The 21,828-nt window shown below is 41.2% G+C and overlaps 1 protein-coding gene and 1 long non-coding RNA gene across 2 annotated transcripts in view; one reads left to right on the plus strand and one right to left on the minus strand.

Annotated features, from left to right (window-relative positions):
* Window positions 1-396, minus strand: part of HTR2A (5-hydroxytryptamine receptor 2A) — a 66,858-nt gene extending 66,462 nt beyond the window's left edge. Inside the window, exon 1 of the mRNA XM_019971259.2 lies at window positions 154-396. The gene's annotated coding sequence lies outside the window, so the exon portion shown is untranslated. The remainder of the gene's footprint in view (window positions 1-153) is intronic.
* Window positions 397-627: 231 nt separating this feature from the next.
* The window catches only part of LOC139186180 (uncharacterized), a 201,328-nt gene continuing 180,127 nt past the window's right edge, over window positions 628-21,828 (plus strand). Inside the window, exon 1 of the long non-coding RNA XR_011569681.1 lies at window positions 628-752. This is a non-coding gene — a long non-coding RNA (uncharacterized lncRNA). The remainder of the gene's footprint in view (window positions 753-21,828) is intronic.

Genomic DNA, 21,828 nt, shown 5'->3' on the forward strand with positions numbered 1-21,828 from the left:
AAGTCTTAAGGATCATCAACTTTCCACACTGGGAATTCTCATCGAAACAATTCCATGGCGGCCAAGCAGCCTTTCAAGCCAGAAAGGCTTGAAAGAAAGAAAGAAAACGACACAACCGTAAAATACAGCAAGCCGGAGAACACGGCAACTTACACGGGTCCTCAGGGTCCGCCCGGGAGACACGCTTGGCTCATCTGTGACTCTCTGCATCTCTCCTGGTGATCAAGCCGGCAGAGAGAGCCCCTTCTCCCTGAGCGGCCACTGCCAGCATCATAGTAATTCGATTTCTGTTTTGCTGACTTCAAAACTGTCTGGGAGAGTCGAGCCAGTGCCAGCGTTGCCAGGTCCGCGGCGGCTCCCTCTGCCCCCGCCCGGCTGGGTGCTCCCTCCCTTCCGCGGGGCTCGCCGGGCCGGGCGCGCGGAGACATGGTCCCCGGCCCCACTCGGAGCCGAGCGGACCGCGTCGCGGGCTACCAGTGGGCAGAGCCGCTCGCTCCAGGGACTCCCGCTTCCCCGGCAAGGGACTTGCTCCCCACCGCCGCCTGGTTCACTCCGGCAGCCCTCCCTCTGTCTATGTCATAAACTGCAAGGTAGCAACAGTCAGGGAGGGCGGACCAGAAGGGCTGTTTTTTTTTTTCCCCCCATTTGCTACATATTAACAGTGGGAAGTTTTCTTTTTCTTCTTTTTTTTTTTTTTTAATTTTAAAGAGAGAAACGGGAGAAATCGCCTTTGGTACAGATTCCTAAGGCAGGTAAGCCTCACTGTAATACTGTTTAGGGTGAAGGGTGAAGAGAGAATGTAAATAAAGGCGGAGAATGGTATTTCCTCGGAGCGCTGGTGTTTCCAGGCAGAGAGCTTATTCCTGAAGTGGCATTACTGACATCCGTGATTTGGGCTCAGAATGGCTAGCAGATTTTTGGTAATAACGCTGAGAAGCTCTTAGTACTATTTTTTTTTCTTCAAATTTTTAAACACACCATTCAACTAGCTTATTTTCTTCAGCAGAAATATACCCCCTAGAAGTAATCCAATACCTCACACAGGGAAGAGAATAAGTTTTTCCAGAGATAACACTAACGAATCACCTTTACTTGTAAGAAAGCCCCTTCTCAGATTTTTAAAGAAGGCAGATATGTCAGGAATCTCTGTCTATGTATCTTAGTTTTACAGATGGGAAAATGGATTCTTTCCTGAATAGTTGAGGTTTTCTAGGTTTCTGTTCATCTTTTTATTCTTTACGTTTTTCTTAGCCAAATACACCTCCTCTCTCATTCCTTCATGTTTTTGGCCAAAACTGTACCTTCACGGTGGCTTTGCCTCAGATATTTAGTTGTCCAGCAGGCCCTTTTATCTCTAGCTTGGGAGATGTTGGCCTGAGCATCTTAATCTCCCCTCTCCCATTCTGCCCCCACCTTTTCCTGCTTATTTCCATCCTTCCACTTGGTTAAAGAATCACTGTCTCTCAGACAGCTGGCTATTTTCCACATCTCTTCCCTCCTTTTCACTGCCTGATCTTAAGAAGTCTCCAGGGCCACCTCTGTGTACACATTTCTCAAATCTCTTCTCCAGCCTACAACCCTCACTTCTTTGATTAAAGGCTGTATCATATTCTCCTGGGCTTCCCTGGTGGCTCAGACAGTAAAGAGTCTGCCTGCAATGCGGGAGACTGGGGTTCGATACTTGGGTGGGGAAGAGTCCCTGGAGAAGGAAATGGCAACCCACTCCAGTATTCTTGCCTGGAGAATCCCATGGACAGCGGAGCCTGGCGGGCCACAGTCTGTGGGGTCTCAGACAGTCAGACAGGACTGAGCAATGAACACTTTCACTTTTTCATTGTCTCCTGGGCTGGAGCAGGAATCCACCCCTCTCTGCCTCCCTGTCTTCCTCCGACTCCTCTGCTTCCCTTGTAGGGATGGGGTGGGGTGGGGGGTGATTGCCACATATTGTAGAGCCAGCTATGGAGAGAGCATGGGCTTTTGAATCAGAGTTCCCCAGGTTTGAACCACAGCTCTGTTACTCACAAGGAGTAGAACCCCAGACAGTCAAGCTGCTTCATTTTCATTTAGTAAAACTAAAATGTGATAAGGAGTAGAAATGTTTAGCCTATGTTTTTAATTCTTATTAGTATTCTTACTGATATTACTTTGTGCCAACATTCCTTCCGTCTCCGTAGGGCACGTGGCTCCTGTCTTTGTCCATCCCCCACTGCTCCCACTTTTCAGGCTGGGTCTTTTGTTCACCTCCCACCAGCAGCCTACATGCAGATGAATTTGTCAATTTCTGATGATTTTTAAGCATTTTTACTCTAGTTCACCGTGTCTGGAATACTCCCCCACCACTTTTGTGTCCATTTCGCAAATTGCTACTCAGCTTTCAAGGCTCAGTTCCAATGTTATGTCCTCTGAATCCCAGGCCAACCGTTACCGCCTGTGTGATGTGGGTGAAGTTACTAACCTCTCTGTGCTGTGACTTCCTCATCTGTAAATAGGACGTAATAATAACACCTACCTCCGAGGATTGATTTGAGGGTTAAGATTCGTGTATTTGCCTGGAACATTTTACACCCTCAGTGAAGGTTAGTTGCTGTTGTTACTATTGTTGTTTAGCTTACTGTTAGAAAGCTTTCCATGGCATTTTTTCCATGGAGGCAGAGACTACAACACCTTCTATTTGAATGTGTCTCACATTGCATGCAAGCGCTGGAAGGGCAAAGACTATGTTTTTATTATTCATGGTATATATAGTTGGTTCTTAGATGTATTTGTGGAATGAATGAATGATTTATAGTCACTTGTTCACATGTCTGTCGTCTTTATTAGATGGTGAGCTTCTTATTCATCTCTGTACCTTCAGTACCAAACATAATGTCCCCTAATGGGATGTCCTTGGTAGATGCATTGTTAAGGAATAAATGAACTGATTCAGGGAGAAAATTCTAACTCCTTTTTCATTGTTTTATCCAACGGGATACTAAATTAATTTTATTTATAAAAGGCAAAGGAAGCAACAAGGTCCTACTGTGTAGCATAAGGAACTATATTTAATATCATATAATAAACCATGATGGAAAATAATATGAAAGAGAATATATATTTACATACATACATATGTATATATTATATATGTATGTATATATGTATATGTATGCATATGTGTCTATATATAACTGAATCACTTTGCTGTACACCAGAAACTAACACAACATTGTAAGTCAATTATATATCAATTTAAAAATTAAAGTATAAAATTGAATCACTTTGAAAATCACAAATGAAAAGAAAGGCAAAGGAGAATATATTAAAAAAAGAAACACTTTAGTGTTGGAAAGTGACTCTAAAGCTTTTTGATGCTAAATCTTGTTATATTGAGTGCTGTGTTATCAGTCTTAAAGCTCATGTTCTCAGACCATTATTCTACCTGAAAAAAGCTGGGCTTCCAGTCATGGTAAAGGTAGTCGTGTGAGTTTCTTGATATATAGTTTATATTATGAGGGAATTCTATTAGTAACCATCTGAGATAATTTGTAGTTTTTATTGCAGTTTCATGAAATCTTTTAAGGACCAAACAATATGGGCAAAATCTCAATCCTTGGCTCCTGGTACTTAAATAGAGCTTGTTTATTAATAGCGTGAGAATTAGACTTGGTCAGGATGGTTTCTTGCAGATCAGACACCCCTTTGGGCCTGGTGAAAAGGGTGTGCCCTGACTGCTGTTGTGGACACTGTGGTGGGACTCATTTCTCCCTTCAGGGCTAAGGCTCTCACTCTATCTGCTGCCGGAAGTGTTGGCAGCTGTCGGCTCTCAGCTGATCCCTCCCCTCTTCCAGAGTGCCCCACCTTTGTGGTGGTTACATCACAGTTAAAGTCCTCCCCCTGTCTGGCCCTGCTTCCCTACAGCTGTTGGTCTGGAGCTTTCCCTAGTGAATCTACACACAAGGGTTCCTGAGGAGCCCAAGCTAAGACTTCCAATTTTAAACTTGCGTTTCAGCGCCTTTATGCCACTTAAGGAAGACTTGCATGTTTTACAGAGACAGAAAGATAATTATTGACTATATGGATGAGTGCTTTCTTGCTACTAACTTGGAGTTCTTCAATAGATACAGACGGTAAAGCGTCTGCCTGCAATGCGGGAGACCTGGGTTTAATTCCTGGGTCGGCAAGATCCCCTGGAGAAGGAAATGGCAATCCACTCCAGCACTCTTGCCTGGAAAATCCCATGGACAGAGGAGCCTGATAGGCTACAGTCCATGGGGTCGCAAAGAGTCGGACACGACTGAGGGACTTCACTTTCACTGTCACTTAGGTAGTAGAGATAGGGTTTACTGTCTAATTATTGCCAGAAGGAATTGGGAGGTCACTAATATAAAAATGAAATTTATTATTTTGGGCAGAGGTACTCCAGTACTTAATTGGACTTTCTCTAAGTGTGCGTTTTGCAACTAGTTTATTCTGGGGGATTCACTAAAAAACGTTGATTTTTATGTTTTCAATGACTGACATTGTATTCATGGCCCTTGTGTGAATTTTTCCAGGCTAAAGTTACTGGGTTCTGAAATATTCATGCCTTATAAATGTTAATATATGTAAGAAAAAATAAAGTTCTTTGAGCAGTTGAGTCTGGAACATGCAGTATCCTGTAGCCTCATCTTAGGACTTTACAGTGCACGTGCTAAGTCGCTTCAGTTGGGTCTGACTCTTTGCAAGTCCATGGACTGTAGCCCACAAGGCTCCTCTGTCCATGGGATTCTCCAGGCAGGGATACTGGAGTGGGTTGCCCTTTTCTCCTCCAGGGAATCTTCCTGACCCAGGGATTGAACCTGGGTCTCCCACATTGCAGGCAAATTCTTTACCACTGAGCAGTGCACAGAAGCGTGTTAAGGGCTCTGAGAGATCCTGCTGTGAAGGCATTTGTTTTCTGTTTTTCCCACTCCCCTTCCAGCCCCCAGAGTACTCACTGCAGGAAACCTCTATGTGTTTAAATCACATTATATTTTGCGTTCATTCAATTGTTAAGATCTGAAATGGTTTAATGCATTTTGATAAATATATACCTTCATGTAACCGTTACTCAAATCAAGATCTCTACCGTTCCCACCATGGTGCAACTTCCCTTTTTTGGACCTTCATTTAAATGGAAGCATGTAGTACGTGCTCATTTGGCGTCTGTCTTATTTTGCTTAATAGCATGACTGTAAGAGTCATTCATATTGCTGTGCAAGTATACTGATTTTTTTCTTTTTAGTAGATTGCAATCTGGGAAACTTAAATGGCCGGGATGTCTGGGGTAGTCACTCATTTTTATTCAAAGAAGCATAGACTAACTAGCTCCTTCTTTTGTCTGTCCTTTTATGCTTTATTTTTAAAGACAGCGGCCGCTTTAACCTCCACTTAGTTGTATCTGATTTTGTGCTGAATTGGCAGCATAGAATTTATTTATTCCATGTTCTTTCTTCAGAATATGCCCCTGAGATTTCTATTACTCAAATCTTACTAATCGTCTAAGAATGAGAAGAAAAAAAATATTCACAGATTTCCCAAGTGGTGTGTAATCAGTCCATCATTTCCTTTGGATGTTCCAGTTTTGAGGTTTGGAACAAGCCAGGCCCCCTGACCACTGCACGCTTGGAAAGCAGGGTCCTGTGTTGCCTTCTGTTAATGCCACTGGCATGTGTGAAAAGAAACCACTACTTGAAATGAGCTAATGACCCTGTCGTCTGTCTTTTCAGTTTGCCAACACGGGTGTCTAGTTTTAATAATACTCATTAATTTCACAGATAAAAAGTAAGTGCTGTGTCAGACAGTTTGAGGAGCTAGTACTGTGAAGATGGACAGTATTTCTGCCTTAATTCATTTGCTTAAGGAGTTTTTGGTGGTGGTAAGCATAAGTATGGAGTTGAGGTATAAGCTTGGCTGTCCGTGATATGTTGATGGTACCTGAAGTCTGAAGCTTGGTGAGATCGGCCAGAGAGTGAATGGGATTATGAAAGCAGAGAGGTCTGAGGGCTGAGCCCTGGATTACTCCAGTCAGGGAGGTGTAGAGGGACAGTCAAGAGGGCTGCATTTTTGTTGGAGAGTCTAGGGGAGCTTAGATCTAATCTTATTTTCCAGTTTCTAGAGGACATCTGTGCTCCTTGGCTTCTGTAGCCCCTTCTTCCATCTTTAAAGCTAGAGGCTAGAAGGTGATTTCTTCTCATGCTGTCACCACCCTGGTTCTCTGAAGCTGAGAAAGAGTCTCCATGTTTAAGGGTTTGTATGATTAGATTGGGCTCACCTAGACAAATGCAGACTACTCTCCCCATCTCAAGGCCCTTAGCCTGAAACACACCTGTGAAGTTGTGCTTACCATTTTAAGGTACCATAGTTACAGGTTTGGAGGACTGAGACATGGGCATCTTTGGGGATCATTACTCAACCCACATCACAGTACTTTAAAGAGCAAAGGTTATGACAGAGAAGAACAGAAGCCTTGGACCAAGCATGCCAACATTTATACTCTAAATCTTAAGGGTTTGAAGGATTCAAGCAAACAAAAAAACCCCTTTGAGAAGTGGTAAGACGAGCAGGTGGAAAAGGCGGAGTGGCAACTCACTCCAGTGTTCTTGCCTGGAAAATCCCATGGATGGAGGAGCCTGGTAGGCTGCAGTCCATGGGGTCGCTAAGAGTCGGGCATGACTGAACAACTTCACTTTCACTTTTCACTTTCATGCATTGGAGAAGGAAATGGCAACTCCAGTGTTCTTGCCTGGAGAATCCCAAGGATGGGGGAGCCTGGTGGGGTGCCGTCTATGGGGTTGCACAGAGTCGGACACGACTGAAGCGACTTAGCAGCAGTAGCAGCAGCAAGACAAGCAGGAGAGTCCCATGTCATAGAATCCAACAGAGGAAAGTGTCTCAAGAAAAAGAAAAAGGCCAACTCTTAACTCTACTCGTATATAAAATAAAAATGAAAAAAAAAAAGAGGCCAACTGAGAAGTGTACCATCTTGAGATGCCTGTTTAGATGAAAGCATTGAGGAATCCATTGATTTTGGCAACACAGGTTGGTTGGTGACCTTACTAAGAAATAAGAACAGTTTCACTGAAAATGTTAAAGTATACAAGAACGATGTGGTGAGTGGATTTTGTCCTGAGAGTGTGAGGTGGAAGGATATAAATAGTAAGTTACATAATGTCTACAAGTGATAGGTGTTAGAAGAAAATAAAGCCTGGGATAGGGACTGGAGTAGATTTGTAATGGTAGGTGGTCAGAGAAGGCTTTATGGGAAGCTTGTATTTGATCAATGACTTGAAATAGAATGATTCGGGCATATATATGGGGAGTGGGTGAAGAATGTTTAGCAAGTTTTTCTCCAAGTGAAGACCTTGAGGTGCTGGGGCAAGCCTGGGATGGGTGAGAAAAAACAAGGAGGCCGGTGTGGCTAGAATAGCATGAGTGGGCTGGGAGTTCTGTGGAGAACCTTACACAGGCCAGAGAAAGGATTTGGCTCATCCTTTAGTGACATGGGAAGCCATTTGATGTGGGTGGGAGTATGCCATGCTCTTAGATACATTTAAATTGATCACTCTGGCTGCTTTGGGAACAGAATAAGGTGAGGGCTAGGTAGTGGGTAGGAGGGAAGCAGGATGTCCATTTCACGTGAGAGGATGGCGGCTTGGACTAGGGTAGTAGTAATGGGTTTGTGAGAAATGGTCAGATTCTGTGTATATTTTGATGACAGTGTCAAGAGTACTTGTTGATGGATAGATAGGATATGGCATATGAGAAAGAGAGGTTACTAGGTTTTTTAGATCTGGATAGCTGGAAGGATGGAATTGCCCTTCATTGAAGTGCCTCAAGGGAGAGCAAGTTTTGGGTGAATATCAAATCAGTTTTGGACGTGTTAAACTTAAGATGTCTTGTGACCAACAAGTGACTATGCTGTATACAAGGGTCCAGATATACAAGGCTACAATGTAAATTAGGAAATTGTCAGTGTATGGATGATGTTGAAAGACATGAAATAGGGTGAGATTTTCCAAACATCTGAGCAGACAAAGAAGCAGTTGGACAGCTGAATCCAGGGATACCTCAATGTTTAGAGGTGAGTAAGAACCAGTCAGGGAAGCTAGGGTGTAGGCATGGTGAGGAAGGAGGAAAAACAGAAATATTCTCTTCCCTTAGTCTTAGAAGCCAAGGGAAGGAGATATTTCAGGGAGGAGAGAAGGCAAAGGAAAGAGCATTTAGCTTTAAGAGTCATATAGTTGAAGAGCATTTCATTACGTGGGAAGTTATTCATGTGTCAAATAAGAGCAGGATAAAAATTCCATAGAGTGTGACCTCAGCCTTAAAAAACACGTATGCATGATCCTAGACCAAAAGGAAATGCATGAAAGCATTCATAGTAATCATCTAGGTCAAGAGTTAGAGTCATTTTTTCTTGTTTATGTTTACTTTGGATTTGATAAATTCTCTGAAGCACGTATGTGTTAGGTTTATAAACAAAATTATTTTAAAATATTTAAACTAATTAAAGGTCATAAGAAGAGAACCAGGAATGATCTTATGTTCTGAAGATGACTGAGATACACTGGCTTCAAGGTGAGATGTTAAAAAAAATAGCTTCTCTTTTAAGCATGGCAGTTGTATTATTCAAGATTATTGTTGGTAAATGGGAGAAATCCAAGACAAAGAAGCATCAAAGGAGATTCTTATGTAATTGAAAAGTCCAGGGATGGAACTGATACTTCAGGCATGGCTGGATCCAGTGGCTAAAAAGATGCAGACTATTTCTGTCTCTGAAATCTATTTTCCTCTCAGTTAACCTGATTCTCTTGGGCTACACCTGACTTCTTTCATGAAGCTGGGAAAGATGGTTGTTGGTGGTTCTGAATTTACATAATTTATGATTTAACTTTATAATATTCCTATATTACCTGCAGGAAAGACCCTGATTGGACCTGCATGGGTCACATGCCCATCTCTAAACCAGTCATGGTGGCTAGGGGAATGAAAAGTGAGTCGCTCAGTTATGTCCAACTCTTTGCAACCCCCTGGACTATACAGTCCGTGGAATTCTCCAGGCCAGAATACTGGAGTAGGTAGCTGTTCCCTTCTCTAGGGGCTCTTCCCAACCAAGGGATCAAACCGGTCTTCTGCATTGCAGGCAGATTCTTCTGGTTGGGGGAATGGAGCCCTTGAATTGGTGGCCAGTCTGGGACCTGTACCTGCCCATACCTGTTGGGAGAGATGAGGGCAAAGTGATTGACTATTTCATGGGGACTGTAGGGAATGGACCCCTTTGTCAAATAAAGATTTCTTGCCCAGACTAGTAAAACAATGACTATCCACTGTTAGTGGAAGGTAATACTTGGCTTATCCATTTTTCTTTTTTTTTGCTATGTGTTTTTATTCCATCAGACTGGCTCTGGTGCCCAAGTCATACTTAGGTACTTTAAGAGACATGGCATATATTTCAGGTCATGAGGCCACTTGGTACATTCTCACTGGAGAGGCAAATAGTACTCCAGTTGGTCAGTGTCTGAAAAGTGTAAGTTTGTTTCCTGATATATCTACTTTGCTGCTAAGTCACTTTAATCATGTCCGACTCTGTGCGACCCCATAGACGGCAGCCCACCAGGCTCCTCCATCCCTGGGATTCTCCAGGCAAGAACACTGGAGTGAGTTGCCATTTCCCTCTCCAATGCATGAAAGTGAAAAGTGAAAGTAAAATCGCTCAGTCATGCCGGACTCCCAGCGACCCCATGGACTGCAGCCTACCAGGCTCCTCCGTCCATGGGATTTTCCAGGCAAGAGTACTGGAGTGGGTTGCCATTGCCAGGCATATCCTAGAGTTGGGAAAAATGAATATATTATTACTTAGATGCTCACTATACAGCAAAAGGATAACCTTTTTCTTAAAAAAAGACAAGAAAGCTATTGTGAGGCAGTGTTTTTGCTAGTCTCAAAGAATTGCCTTCATAAAGTTCTACATACATCTGTTGGTTGAATCTCAAAGATGTTTGAGCATGATTCCAAATTTTGTCTCAACTGTGGGCATAGACACCCAGTTGATTTGTCTATGGTATGTGCTGAAGGAATATTCCAGGCAAATTTACTTCTTATTCATAACTAGGGAACGCAGTGAGCCAGACTAAACCCTGTGGGTTGTGAGGGTTAATTTGTTGGGTCAGAGCCATGCCTAACAGCCTCTTGGACAATTCTTCTGTCTTCCACTCAAGTTCTAGATAAGGCAGTCGGGGTGGGGAGATGGACGGTTGAGGTACTTTCCAAGAAACAGAAACACTTTTGGTCAATTTTCCCAAACTAGTGCTATGAGAAAAACAGCCTGTGAGAGAAAAATACACTGATCTAAAAGGCAAATAATCAGAGCTCACTGCTTGGAATAGATTATTTAACCTCTTTGTTCCTCTCAATGAAGGCTGTATCTTTTATTAAATAGCACTTATGTCCTAATCGTGACCTTGGTCTTGACCCAGATTGGAGCTCTCCCTTCTTTGTGGTGAGTGGCCATGTGGCAGAAAGGGAGTCTTGGATTTTGATGGGATGAAATGAGTGGATTGTACACTGGGTTCGTCAGTTCCAGTGGGTTCAATAGCCCGTCAAGATGAAGTATTGACTTCCTCAGAAGTGTAGCAGAAAAGGCAAGTTTTCACCTTCATGAGGTCACTTTTTAAAGCCAAATTATTGTTTCCTCTCTTCGCCTGATATTGATAATTCAGGCAGTTAAACTCCTCAGGGCCTTTTATAAAATATCTGGTAGGGCCCCATAAACTACTGAAATGGGAAAGAACGTTACCGCGATGTAGCTTCTCCTAAGGCCACGCTATCCACTGAGATACAGTTACTCTTTCTGTTCTATTTTCTGTCTCAAGTTACTCTGGACTGTGTTTTCCAGGATAAGGCATGCTATAAGTCACTTCAGTCATTTCCGACTCTTTGTGACCCTATGGACTATATAGGCCACCAGGTTCCCCTACCCATGGAATTTCCCAGGCAAGAACACTGGAGTGGGTTGTCATTTCCTCCTCCAGGAGATCTTCCTCATCCAGGGACCAAACCCACGTTTCCTGTGTCTCCTGCATTAGCAGGTGGGTTCTCTTCCACTGAGCCATTTGGGAAGCCTAGATTATATATATATATATATATCTACTAAAACTTTAATTATATGTATAACTTTAACAAATTTGGGCAATAGAATTCTAGTGAAGGGTACACTATGATTCACTTGACTGGTCTCTTCTTGTTAAACAGGCTAAATCATGTCTTAGTATTGAAAATATTAAATTTCAAAGATACTACCAAATACCTATCTAAAATAATATACTAACTTATATTTCTACAAACAATTTATTAATATTTTCCCCACATCTAACACAGGGTTCTTTAAATTGGCAGCTCGAACATTTTCACATTTTATGAACCACTGTTGGGCTCTAATAAAACGACTCACTATAAAAGAGAATTATTCTAATGAAGGTATCTGTGAATATAATGTCTGTGAAGTATTGCTGCTTATGAAAAATTTCTTTTCATATGTCTGTTAACTTTCAAGGCCTAAGAAATATAACAGTTTTTGGAAGCCACAATCTTATCCACTTAAAACCCTGACTTCTCCTTGGAGTATCTTTATCCCTCAGTTGGAGATTCTCTGCTTTTACCATTTCCATCAATGTTTATTTTAAGTGCATTTTAGAAACTTGGTTCCACATAATTTCTCTACAAAGATCAAGTGCTTTCCTCTAGATAATTTGCCATAAAGAAAAGTCAAAGGCTGTAATGTATTTGGAGAAAATAACTTCACGTACAAATGCACCGTGAAAATGTAACACACAGGACTTGTGCAGAGCTGTGCCTGTGGACAAGGTCTTTATAGCTCTTCTTACTTTAAGTGTATGTGTACCTGGGAGATGTAAGAGATGTGGGCTCAATCCCTGGGTTGGGAAGACCCCCTGAAGGGAGGGCATGGCAACCCCCTCCAGTATTCTTGCTTGGAGAATCCGACGGGCAGAGGAGCCTGGGGGGCTACAGTCCATAGGGTTGCTCTGAGTCAGACATGACTGAAGCGACTTAGCACGCACAACATGCACCTTTACTTATCAGCTTTACATAATATCTATGAGGGAAGAGAAAATCAGCATGCTTATTCTTCTTTCTTACCTTCTTTCACATTCTTACCTTCTTTCTGACTTTTCCAATTGTATTCATTATATCATTTCTAAATGATTCTGGGGCCCAATAACATAAAATCCATTTTGTGATCATAGTCCTCACACCTGCTCCAGGCTTAGTCCTACAGTTTGCTGGGGAGAATGCTTACCAACATCTATTTTTGCCATTGCTGTCTAGTTATCTCTTGGTTGATTGAAGATTGTTCTCTAGTGGGTTCTTAAAAAACAAGTCATGGAACTGTATTCCCTGAGTGTTTAATAGTTCAAAAACATTACACTTTAGTCTAAAATTCTTGTCACATTTTCTTTCCTTGAGAACATTATGTGTGTATTTATATGTGTGCGTTAAGTTGCTTCAGTCATGTCTGACTTTTGCGACCCCATGGACTGACTGTAGCCCGCCAGACTCCTCTGTCCATGGGATTCTTCAGGCAAGAATACTGGAGTGGATTTCCATGCCCTCCTCCAGGGCATCTTCCCAACCTAGGGATTGAACATGAGGCCTCCTTCACCTTCTGCTTTGCAGGCAGATTCTTTACCACTGAGCCACTGGGGAAGCCTCAGTGGCAATTCATGCTGTCACAAATGGCAATATTTCCTTCTTTTTAAAAGCTGAATAATATTCCATTGTATGTGAACATCACATTTTCTTTATTCATTTATCAGTGAATATTTATTTCCAGTGCTTCCATGTTTTTGGCTACTGTAGGAGGGCATTGTATATACTTTCTTCCCATCTTCTGAGGTTGAGTATGACTGTAGAAATATGAGGTTAATGAGGCTGTTTCCCCTTTCTGTCTTATGCTTTTGGGCTTGATCTTTTCACTTTGCTAGCGTATAAAATGTGGAGAAGGCCATGGCACCCCACTCTAGTACTCTTGCCTGGAAAATCCCATGGACGGAGGAGCCTGGTGGGCTGCAGTCCATGAGGTCGCTAAGAGTTGAACATGACTGAGTGACTTCACTTTCACTTTTCACTTTCATGCATTAGAGAAGGAAATGGCAACCCACTCCAGTGTTCTTGCCTGGAGAATCCCAGGGGCGAGGGAGCCTGGTAGGCTGCCATCTATGGGGTTGAACAGAGTTGGACACGACTGAAGCGACTTAGCAGCAGCAGTGTGTAAAATGAATGCAGTTGTCCAGTTTGAACATTCTTTGGCTTTACCCTTCTTTGGGATTGAAATGAAAACTGACCTTTTCCAGTCCTCTGGCCACTGCTGAGTTTTCCCAATTTGCTGACATATTGAGTGCAGCATGTTAATGGCATCATCTTTTAGGATTTCAAATAGCTCACCTGGAATTCCATCATCCCAACTAGCTGTGTTCATAGTAATGCTTCCTGAGGCCAGTCAATGCACCAAGCCTAACAATACACTAGCTCTTGCCAAATTTGATACCAACTTGCCTTATTTAAATGGAAACATGCTAGTGCCAATTGCCATGCAGTTTAAAATCTTTTAATATACAGTCTTCTTTTTCCACTTGCTGCATTGGAATTTGGCTCCTGGAGTTTGATCATCACTTCTTCCTTCAATGTTCAGTGACACTTATTACAGTGACACTCAGCTGAATCAGGATCACAACTCCTGGTTGTTAAAAACTCTGTCACAGCCGATATTCTTTCAGGCAGCACAATATATACACATATCTGTCTGTCTGGTAGCTTAGTCACCACCTACCATTTGTTTTCCCACCCTAGAAAAGCATGTAATGTTGGAATATTCAAAAATCCCCTGGAATTGTCTAATTCTATCTTGGCATGGACATTCTTTGTAGTACACTTGTCCACACTGATGTTGAGTTAGACTACTGGTTATGTACTCTTCCTGCATTTAAGTATAACAGCAGATGTCTTTTTAAATTTTTAATTGAAGGATAATTGCTTTACAATATTGGTTTGATTTCTGCCATACATCAACATGAATCAGCCATCAGTTCAGTTCAGTTGCTCAATCGTGTCCGACTCTTTGTGACCCCATGAATTGCAGCATGCCACGCCTCCCTGTCCATCACCAACTCCCGGAGTTCACCCAAACTCATGTCCATCAAGTTGGTGATGCCATCCAGCCATCTCATCCTCTGAGGTCCCCTTCTCCTCCTGCCCCCAATCCCTCCCAGCATTAGAGTCTTTTCCAATGAGTCAGCTCTTCACATGAGGTGGCCAAAGGACTGGAGTTTCAGCTTTAGCATCATTCCTTCCAAAGAAATCCCAGGGCTGATCTCCTTTAGAATGGACTGGTTGGATCTCCTTGCAGTCCAAGGGACTCTCAAGAGTCTTCTCCAACACCACAGTTCAAAAGCATCAATTCTTCATCGCTCAGCTTTCTTCACAGTCCAACTTTCACATCCATACATGATCACTGGAAAAACCACAGCTTTGACTAGCTGGACCTTTGTTGGCAAACTAATGTCTCTGCTTTTGAATATGCTATCTAGGTTGGTCATAACTTTCCTTCCAAGGAGTAAGCATCTTTTAATTTCATGGCTGCAATCACCATTTGTAGTGATTTTGGAGCCCAGAAGAATAAAGTCTGACACTGTTTCCACTGTTTCCCCATCTATTTGCCATGAAGTGATGGGACCAGATGCCATGATCTTCGTTTTCTGAATGTTGAGCTTCAAGCCAACTTTTTCACTCTCCTCTTTCACTTTCATCAAGAGGCTTTTTAGTTCCTTTTCACTTTTTGCCATAAGGGTGGTGTCATCTGCATATCTGAGGCATCCTCATGGAAAAGAAATGCAAAAAAGCAAAATGGCTGTCTGAGGAGACCTTACAAATAGCTGTGAAAAGAACAGAAGCAAAAAGCAAAGGAGAAAAGGAAAGATATAAGCATCTGAATGCAGAGTTCCAAAGAATAGCAAGGAGAGATAAGAAAGCCTTCCTTGGTGATCAATGCAAAGAAATAGAGGAAAACAACAGAATGGGAAAGACTAGAGATCTCTTCAAGAAAATTAGAGGTATCAAGGGAACATTTCATGCAAAGATGGGCTCGATAAAGGACAGAAACGGTATGGACCTAACAGAAGCAGAAGATATTAAGAAGAGGTGGCAAGAATACACAGAACTGTACAAAAAAGATCTTCACGACCCAGATAATCACGATGGTGTGATCACTCACCTAGAGCCAGACACCCTGGAATGTGAAGTCAAGTGGGCCTTAGAAAGCATCACTACGAACAAAGCTAGTGGAGGTGATGGAATTCCAGATGAGCTATTTCAAATCCTGGAAGATGATGCTGTGAAAGTGCTGCACTCAATATGCCAGCAAATGTGGAAAACTCAGCAGTGGCCACAGTACTGGAAAAGGTCAATTTTCATTCCAATCCCAAAGAAAGGCAATGCCAAAGAATGCTCAAACTACCTCACAATTGCACTAGTCTCACATGCTAGTAAAGTAATGCTCAAAATTCTCCAAGCCAGGCTTCAGCAATATGTGAACCGTGAACTTCCTGATGTTCAAGCTGGTTTTAGAAAAGGCAGAGGAACCAGAGATCAAATTGCCTACATCCACTGGATCATGGAAAAAGCAAGAGAGTTCCAGAAAAACATCTACTTCTGCTTTATTGACTATGCCAAAGCCTTGGACTGTGTGGATCACAATAAACTGTGGAAAATTCTGAAAGAGATGGGAATCCCAGACCACCTGACCTGCCTCTTAAGAAACCTGTATGCAGGTCAGGAAGCAACAGTTAGACCTGGAAGTGGAACAACAGACTGGTTCCAAATAGGAAAAGGAGTATGTCAAGGCTGTATATTGTCACCCTGCTTATTTAACTTATATGCAGAGTACATCAGGAGAATCAGCCATAGGTATACATATATTCCCTCCCTCTTGAACCTTCCAACCACCTCCCACCCTTTCCCACCCCTCTAGGTTGTTACAGAGCCCCAGTTTGGCTTCCCCAAGTCATACAGCAAATTCCCATTGGCTATCTGTTTTATGTATGGTAGTGTATATGCTTCCATGCTACTCTCTCCATTCATTTCACCCTCTCCTTCCTCCTATTGGCCCTTGTCCAAAAGTCTTTCTCTATGTGTCTCCATTGCGACCCTGCAAATAGGTTTATCAGTACGATCTTTCCAGATTCCATATGTATGTGTTAATATATGGTACTTGTTTTTCTCTTTCTGACTTACTTCACTCTGTATAATAGGCTTTAGGGTCATCCACCTCATCAGAACTGACTCAAGTGCGTTCCTTTTTATGGCTGAGTAGTGTATTCCATTGTATATATATGTACCACAGGTTCTTTGTCCATTCATCCAGCAGATGTCTTTGAAACTTACAGTCATGTCTTATTCTAAAGCCAAGGAAGAGAAATAAATGCTTATAGAACCATGTGACAAGTACTATGCTTTATGTATATATTATATGGTCCTGGGAGCAAATCTGCAAGACAGGTGAAGTAAGAGTCCATGACACAGATGCCCCTCAGAAGTCAAGAGTTATGTCCAAGTTTAATCTCACAGGCCCATGCTGGTGTTGGAATCTTAATCTGTGTCTCCATTTTTCTTAATCTATTGCATCATATTTTCTTTGACTATATATTTTGGATTTTATTATGTCTTGGCTTTTAAATTTTAAACTGCCTAATGCCTCCTGTTTCTTTTGCCATGGACATTTTAGTTTTATTTTGCCTTTATTATATTGTTATATAATATGTTACAGCAAAGTTCGCATATTATAAGTGTGTGGCTTGATGCATTTTTCCTTAAATGAACATACCCAGGTGTCCAGCACTCAGGATGAGAAACAGAAAAGTTCCAGCATATAAGAGATCCCCTTTATTTTCCCTTTCAGTCACTCTGTCCACTTCTAACAGCAAAATGAGTTTTATCAATTATTAAAGTTTATGTTAGTAGAATTATTGCAGTATGTACTATTTTGCTGGCAACTTTTATTCAACATCTTTTTGTGAGATTCATCCTTGTTGGGTGTAGCTGTTGACTGATTTATGCCAGTCATTGTGTGACTTACTCATCCTGTTGTTACTAGGTTAAGACCACAATTTACTCATTCTGTTGTTACGAGTGTTTTGGATAGTATCTAGTTTGGGGCTACTATGAATTGTTATTATTCGGCTAGTCAATGTCTTTTTGGTAAATAAGTGTTTTCTGTTGAACATATGTTTAGGAGCAGAATTGCTGAGAAGTTTTTGGTATACAAATGCTCAGTAAACATTTACTAAAACGTTTTGGAAAATGTGTAAAAAATTAATATTCTATCAACTGAGATATTTGGTATAAAAAAGATTTGCATACCCTTACATGAAAAAAAATTCACATGATCTTGCCTTCACTTTAAATGAACAACAAACACACTATTTTCTTAAGCAAAAGTCATCAAAACAAAAATTTTCATCAAAATACAAAGAACAAAAAAAGATTTGAGTTCTAATTTTCAGTTCCTTTCTTTGTAGTTCAAATACCAATAAAATCAGCAGTACTATAGGGTGTAGGTGGGGAGGACCCTGAGTTATTTTTTTAAAGGAACAATTTTAGTAGGGGTTCTCAGTTACTGGTCTGTTCAACAAATATCTATGGAGATTTTTCAAAATACTTATACCTAGATTTTGCCTTAGAAATTTAGATTCAGGTCATCTGGAATGGGGACAAATTTTCTTCATTAAAACAGAAACAAAAACTCCATAGAAATACTTGTGCAGCAGAAGCTGAGAATCATTGACATTTTCTAATGTTAGAACATTGATAAATACTCCCTAGATACCTTTTCTATATTTTATACAAGGGTATCTGTGCATTTATTGTAATCTAATGGTACTTTATACATATTATACAATCACATTACTTATACTTTGCTAATTGCTCTCTGGTTTTAGCTTTCACTGTTTTGAAAGAAGAATAAATTACTTTAACCCTATTCAGTTCTGTCTAATATTTACTTTGAGCAGGCTGTGTGTTCGCTTTTAAGGGATTTGCAGTTTCCATACAAGTGTCTTATCAGATCAAGGAATTCAGTAGTTTCTGTTTAATTATAAAAGTAACCCTATTTTCCCAGTTAAAAAAAAAAAAGTAGATATAGAAAATAAGAATAAAAGTCCCATTTGTTCACCCACCACCTCTCCTGCTCACCTACCACCTCAACCATCATCTTTCTCCTCCCTTTTTCTAAGCATTCAGGAGGTGTTTGACTTTTCTTGGCAGCAATATTGTATTCTGGTTTGTGACCTTAGGCTGGTTTATCATTCTGAGCCTCCATTTCCTCTTCTACCTCATAGGATTATTGTGAGGATCATATGTGATGACAGCTGCGGGGTACCGAGTAGAGTAACTGGTGTGTGGTGGGCCTTCAATAAATGGAACTGAGAGGATTAGAATTTAAATGGAACCGAGAGGATTAGAATTATGATAGCTGTTAATCTGCTTCCATAACAAAGCACTTTTATGAGGTAAGAAAGGAAGGCGCTGTGTATGATACACTCAGATAGCATTGCTCATCTTATTAAAATGTCTGTTCATTTGAATCCTTACTTGCACAGGAGCAGAAGCAAGTTGGAAACTTGTCCCACTCACAGAAAATGTCAGGCATAATGGTTTTATAATTTGCTGAGTTAAAATGTCAAACTGCCTGAAGGTAACGTTTCTGGGGTCCAGACTTCTCTTAAGATTAGAGTATATGACGAAGTGCCATCCTGGTATTCACAGTGTGTGCGACCATCTTGCAATTTTGGTTCATATCTCCCTATTTAAAAAGCACTTTTAGTGTCATGGGGCTTCCCTGGTGGCTCAGGTGATAAAGAGTCTGCCTGCAGCGTGGAAGACCCGGGTTCAATCTGTGTGTCGGGAAGATCCCCTGGAGAAGGAGATGGCAACCCACTCCAGTACTCTTGCCTGGAGAATCCCATGGACAGAGGAGCCTGGCAGGCTACAGTCCACGGGGTCGCAGAGTCGGACACAACTGAGCAGCTTCACTTTCACTTTCTGTTAGTGGCATAGTACAAGGTCTCTAATTTCTAAAATATTGTATTGCTTTTTGGTTTGAGTTTTTTATTCTCAATAGGACTAGTTCATGACAGGCTCCAGGCTCCGGCTTACCTTTTGCTGTCATAAAACTAGCTATGAGATAGGTCAAAGTGATTAGATTTACACACAAAGTCATCAATACAACCTCACCAGCCTCACTTTGAATGGAGTAATTTTTGCTGCTTACCTTTGCATATCCCAGAATCCTTACTCATGGACAATCAGTTCACTGGCCCACTGCAGATGTGGTCCCCTTATTGTCTGTGAGAGTGTTAAAAACTGATTATATTTAGTAGACCAAGCTTAATGTGTAACAGTGTGAGTGCCCCTTGCTGTGTATAGCAAACATGTTCTGAAACAGTTATAGAGACTAGTTTTTGTCAATCTGGATTTCATGAGAGAGAGGGATAATTGCTATTTTAAATAAACCTGAGAAAAATGCTTCGGAGAGGATTATGTCTTAGATTGTATCATTTCTCTCTCTCTCTCTTTTATTTTTAAGACAGGATTAGAATCACCTTTTGCATTTATTTGGGGGCACATTGAGAACATAAGAATGATCAATGATCATTGATATGCACTAGGCTTAGGCTATCAATTCATATCAATTAGGCTTAGGCTAATTGGACAATTCCACATAGCCCAGTAATAAAAATTGTTGACCACTCATGCTATTCAGCCTGGAGAAGGGCATGGCAACCCACTCCAGTACTCTTGCCTGGAGAATCCCATGGACAGAGGAGCCTGGCAGGCTACAGTCTACGGGGTCACAAAGAGTTGGACACAACTGAGTGACTTCCACTTCATGCTATCCAGCTTGAAAAAATATGTCCTATAAACAATTATGTTTCCCTTAAATATTCTCCTCTCATTTTTATGATTATTGAGGATGAGCTAATGATAAATAGTGAGGTAGAATCAAAACAACTTGATTCAACTACTGGAAAAACAATAGATTTTTCCATTGAAATCGAACATCTCAGTGCCATTATATACTTATATCATAGGTTAATTGTTCAGTTGCTAAGTTTTCTCTGACTCTTTGGGACCCCATGGACTTCTGCACACCAGACTTCCCAGTCCTTCACCATCTCCCAGAATTTGCTCAAACTCATGTCCATTGAGTTGGTGATGCCATCCAACCATCTCATCCTATATCATAGGTTAATTACTCTGGGCAAGTGCACGTTTACAATTATAATCAATGATGCTAAGTAGCTGATTGTGTTAGTTGGGTACCAAGGCTAACTTGTTTGGACTTAGGAAAATGTTCTAGGAGCAGAACTTGTTTGTATGTAGGGGATTTAAGTGTAATAAGACTATTTCCCATGTCCTTCTAGATCAAGTTCCTTTGGTGATGTGTGCGTGCTCAAGTTGTGTTTGACTCTTTGTGACTCTGTAGACCGCCAGGCTCCTCGGTCCATGGGATTCTCCAGGCAAGAATACTGGAGTAGGTTGCCATTTCCTACTTCAAGGGATATATCGGACCCATGGATCAAACCTGAATCTATCTCCTACATCTCCTGTGTTGGCAGGCAGATTCTTTACCACTGCAACACCTATTTCTAACGACCACAGCTATGTTTACAAAATGGGGACCACAGTCTACTTTTTGGTGTGCAAAGTAGAGTGGTTATTATCTAGGGCCTTTCTGTCTTCCCAGGCTATTGCTTTCCTGATCCTTTGGCTTGAGAGAGGCTCTGGTTGAGGCATTTTGTTTGTTTGTTTGTTTATTGCTGTTGGTGTTTCCAGGTTGCTTGCTATTCTCTCCAGCACTGGTTTGGGTTACATGAGACCAAAAGAAAACCCAGAAACTCACCACCTGTGTGTTGCATTGTTAGGTCTCATGGGCCCTCAGCACTCTGCCTCCCACTTTCTACCTTTCAGAGTGTTATGTTGATTTTATATATGACATCTAGGGGTCTTACCTATGCTTAGTGGAAGGAATAGGAAAAACTATGTCTACTCTTTATTCTTGGAAGTGAAAATTCTCTTGCTGGAATTTTTGAAGACCATCTCAGAATTATAGGCAGAGACCATCTGAATGGTCCGCTTGGGGATCAGTTGTCCACATCTGTTCTGCTTCTCCTTAGGAAGGTCAGCAGTCCTGTGGCTCATTACCTACTCAGTTGGGATAGTGAAAGCAGGCTGCTATTCTGGGAGATGATTTCTCTCTCTCTATCTATATATATGTGTGTATATATATACTCTTAAAGTTTTTAAGAACTATTACCTTATTCCTTATGTGTTCTCTTCTTGAGAAGAGATGCCAATTACTTAGTTCTGCAATACTTGGGCAGTCTGAGAACTGTGTATAAATGAACAAATTCAATATGGAGAGGCATGAGGTATTGAATATTTCTTTTTGATTATAAGAGAGAAACTTTAAACTATAAGTAAATCATGAATATCAATAATCTTTAATAATAAATGAGGAAGAAATACCATATAACCATCTTTGTACATCTTTGAAACTATCAAATTCCATATGCATCACTTCAACATATTAGTTCTAAAATACAATCTATTAATCATCGCCTCCTCCGGCAGAAGATGTTCATTACATATTCCTGACAAATTTCAACTGTCATTTTCCTGTCAGGAGTTTGACAGTCTCTACAGTGTTTTCTGTGCCTTTTGAACAGTATTTAAAAATCAGTTAGATTCCTGCAAATG

The sequence above is a fragment of the Bos indicus genome, chromosome 12 (assembly GCF_029378745.1).
Source record: "Bos indicus isolate NIAB-ARS_2022 breed Sahiwal x Tharparkar chromosome 12, NIAB-ARS_B.indTharparkar_mat_pri_1.0, whole genome shotgun sequence".
Classification (NCBI taxonomy): domain Eukaryota; kingdom Metazoa; phylum Chordata; class Mammalia; order Artiodactyla; family Bovidae; genus Bos; species Bos indicus.